At 46.2% G+C, this 3689-nt stretch overlaps 1 long non-coding RNA gene and 3 other non-coding genes across 4 annotated transcripts; all 4 read left to right on the top strand.

The window, feature by feature from the left end:
- The first annotated feature begins 385 nt into the window (after positions 1–385).
- LOC143688825 (uncharacterized) lies at positions 386–2983 on the top strand. The gene is made up of 5 exons (XR_013178335.1): positions 386–519; positions 676–797; positions 1786–1835; positions 2141–2212; positions 2526–2983. It is a non-coding gene; the product is annotated as an uncharacterized LOC143688825 (long non-coding RNA).
- Positions 638–729, top strand: LOC143653773 (small nucleolar SNORD12/SNORD106). The gene has a single exon (XR_013161525.1). It is a non-coding gene; the product is annotated as a small nucleolar SNORD12/SNORD106 (small nucleolar RNA).
- LOC143653768 (small nucleolar SNORD12/SNORD106) lies at positions 1611–1702 on the top strand. The gene has a single exon (XR_013161524.1). It is a non-coding gene; the product is annotated as a small nucleolar SNORD12/SNORD106 (small nucleolar RNA).
- On the top strand, positions 1931–2022 carry LOC143653777 (small nucleolar SNORD12/SNORD106). Its single transcript, XR_013161527.1, has one exon. It is a non-coding gene; the product is annotated as a small nucleolar SNORD12/SNORD106 (small nucleolar RNA).
- Positions 2984–3689: the final 706 nt, after the last annotated feature.

Here is a 3689-nt window from a genome sequence, read left to right as displayed (position 1 = left end):
CGGCGCCGCGCACTTTCGGTTTCCCTTCCCTGCAGGCAGTGGGCGGGGCGAGGAGCCGGGAAGGGCCGGCGGGGGCGGGGCGGGGCAGGCCGCAGATCTCGCCTCAGCGGGCCGGGGCGGGCTCCGGTGGGCGCGGCTAAGGGGAGGAGACTACAGGGGGTGGGTTAACTGCGCCCGAGGCCGTCGCAGGCCTCAGCCGGCCCGACAGAAGAAGAGCCCCGGCGGACGGCATGGTGCTGGAAAAGCGCCACAGGGCGGTGCAGCCGCGGGGTACGGGAAGGGGGCGGGGCTAGACCCGGCCTTGCCCACCCTCAGACCGCCTTGGGCCCGCGGCGCGGAGACTACATTTCCCAGGGGGCCACGTGCGCGCAGGCGGGTCGGGAGGCGGCGTGGGCCTGGTGCGCAGGCGCGAGGCCTCCTCGGGCTATATAAGCGTCGGTCGCCGCAGTGCCAGTTCTTTTTCGCCGGTGGCTTGCGTGGGGCTTTTGGTGCGGTCTCGTCAGTTCTCTGCGGTATGTGGTGAGTGCGGATCCTTCTGTGCATCCCTTCTGCGGCCTGTCCTCATTTCCCCAGTTCTGACCTCATAGGCCCGAGGTCGGGGGGAGACAAACCCGGGTCTTCTGCACGGACTGGAGAAGCCGATGTAAATGATGACCGCACTTTTTTCCCCATCAGATCGACCATGCTGATGTATCTGAACAACTTGCCAGTTAGTTCTGACGCTACGGCCTCCAGAGGCCCGGCCCTGAGGGTTTTTAGCCGCGGGGAGATGACGCATGCCTTTTTTTGGGCCGCAGGTGAGCGCGTTTGGAGCGCACAAGATGCGTGTCGGAGGCGAGGACCTCCGCGGGGTCGCCGAGGGCCCCCGTGCACGCCCCGGCCGCAGCCACCCCCCCCCCCCCCCCCCCCCCGACCCGCCTCGTGTAGGAAGCATGTGCTTGAAGGTGTTTCATGGTTTGCTCGGCAAATGGAAGCTTAATTAAAGGTAGTTACACCTATTATGGGCTAGATAGGTGTTTAAAAACAAGACGTTATGTATCTTATATTTAACAAAGTTGACTTGTTCGACCTATACGCTTAGTGAGCAGCGTTTCATGAGGAAATTGCTCTAACTGGTGATTTCAGAAGTGTTAAAGTTGGTTTTTAATACCCCTTATGGAACATTTTGGGCTTCATTCCTTAAATTTACAAGGAAGTAGACGATGTGTCAACGACTTTCTTAGGAAAGTTAAACCTCTTTGAGCTACCGGCTCAAACTTAATCTTCAACTCTATTAAGGCAAGACCTCTTGGAAACTCGAGGATTTTTTAAAACTGTGCTCCCAGAGATGGGTATTTTTTTATTGCTGACTTCTTGAATTAAAAAGCAACATCCTGAAACTTATGCTCAGAACGTTGTTTCTTCCCATCTGGGGATTGGTAAAAACCAACCCTATTGCACCATTCCCAGCTGTGTTACTTGATGACATGGTTCTAATAGCTGTAAGGTCAGGAGACAGGGATATTTGCTATCTTAAAAGATGCAATAGAAGTCTTACTGTTGAAAGAATTTGCAAATATGCAAGCAGTATCAGCTTCTAGAGATAGCTGTTGCAAAGTCAGGCACATCCTGCTGGTGTACATGATGACTGAACTTTTTTCCCCGACAGATCGACCATGTTGATCTAAATTATTTTAAGCCAGTTTCTGTCTGATACACCAGCCTTAGCAACTCGTGGCTAGCCTCTCTGTCCCAGGCTACCTTGGGCACCTAGCTGATGGGACCTCATCTTTCTGTACTTTGTAGGGTTGCTGTCATCATGAACTAGACCAGATTTCCAGTATATGGAAGAATTGGTAAGTTATAATCTATCTCCTTGGCTGAATAGACACCATATGATCTAGGAGAGGTACCAACTGTTTGGACTCTCCCTCTTGTACCTGTGACTCAGGCTGCTGGCAGCTGATGACAACTTTTTTCCCCATCAGATCGACCCTGTTGATCTACTTGCTATTAGCCAGTTTTTTTGTCTGATGCCTCAGCTCTTTGTTTTCTGCTTACTACTAGCAGACATTGTTTCTTTAATGGAACTTGGGCTTACTATAGTTTGCTTTTTTCTAGCATCCATCTTATTTTCGTTTTATCTGTTAACTTTCAATAGGTCAAGAGCCCTGTACGCCATTGGGCATCTTCCCTTGGCTTGATTCGTGTTTCAACCTGACATTTTTAACAGGTGAGGTGGTTTACAGGTATCAACCCCATAGTACAAAAAAGTGGGCCTAGTAGGAGTTTGTGAGCTTGTCTTAGCTATCTACCACAGGGCCCAGTTCCACCTTGGGTACAAATTAAGGAAGACTGGTTGGTCATTATCAGTGTCAGTAATTACTGGTGTTGACCTATTGATACTAGGAATGAATAAAAAAAAGGTTATTTAACATTGATTGGGAGTTAGTTGAAACATAAATGATCAGTAGTTCTGAGTCACATGGCTATTTGAACTGGGATTCAAATTCTTACGTTTTTAAGATTTGTGTTTTTTCCTTTAGGGGACTGAGTCCTGAGAACTTCCATGTCTGGTAGGTTTTTCCCAGCAGGTAGCCATGCTCATGGAGTAAAATGTTATTTACATTGACTTCAACAACCCCACAATAAGCCTTGCCAACAGGAAGCTACTCTTGACTTCAGAAGTACTAGACAAAGTGCAGGAGAATTATTGGTAATCAGCCTTGCTTTGGCACTTGGCTTAGTTCCTGAAAAATGACTGTTTCAACCAGGTACCTTCTGTAACCCCAAAATTTTTCAACTTGAAACAGTTGACCCTGCTTTCCTGAGAACCAGTCTGATCTCCCTGTGCTTGTGTACTTAGTTTGATATTTATCCAGTGTTGAAAAGCCTGTGTCCATCTCTTTTGAAGGGTGGAGAATTACTAGACCTTTGTAAAATTTTCAGCTTTGTACCTCTTCTCTTCTACCTGGAGAAAAAAAATAAAATCTTTAAATCAAAATGCTCAAGTGTTTGGTCTACATGTTAATAAGGAATAAACAGGGGTGGCACCAAATGCTACAATCTCATTTAGCTGATTACTGGTTCCATGTTTTGTGAGTGGAAGATCACCTTTTTTTTTTAAGTTTTAATTGTGAAATATGAAAAATGGTTCCAAGTACATTTTAACAAGTAGTTAAATTTCAAAGTTTGGTATGGGTTACAGTTCTGCAATTTTTAGTTTTTATTTTTTAGCTACTTTATGACACTGGAGAGCAAAAGAAATATTGATATAATGATTTAGCAATCATTGTTAAGTCCTATCTTTGTACTGCTTTTAATAGCCTGTACATTAAAGCAGTAAGTTTCAAAGTATATCACAACTGTAGAACAGATTTGGTACTGGTTACAATTTCACAATTTTAGGTGTTTCTTTTTAGCTGCTCTAAGGTATTGAAGGCTAAAAGAAATATTGGTTTAATGATTCACCACTCATACTTGACCTTTGTATTACTACACCACCTTTGGTCTTCCACTGTTTAGGGGTATCTGGCCTATGCCTGTTGTAACTTTTTCACATTGGTAGGGGCTGTCAATAATATGGGGTAGGGGGATGGAACTAGTTCTAGAAGGGCTAGCCCCTCTGCATTTCAAGACTTACCTGGTCATGGACCCATCTGAAGCATGTAAGTTATAGAAAGTTTCCCTAGTGCATGGAATCTGTAGAG

This window comes from Tamandua tetradactyla, chromosome 1, assembly GCF_023851605.1.
Source record: "Tamandua tetradactyla isolate mTamTet1 chromosome 1, mTamTet1.pri, whole genome shotgun sequence".
Taxonomy (NCBI): Eukaryota; Metazoa; Chordata; class Mammalia; order Pilosa; family Myrmecophagidae; genus Tamandua; species Tamandua tetradactyla.
This window is presented reverse-complemented; position numbering and strand designations above follow the sequence as displayed.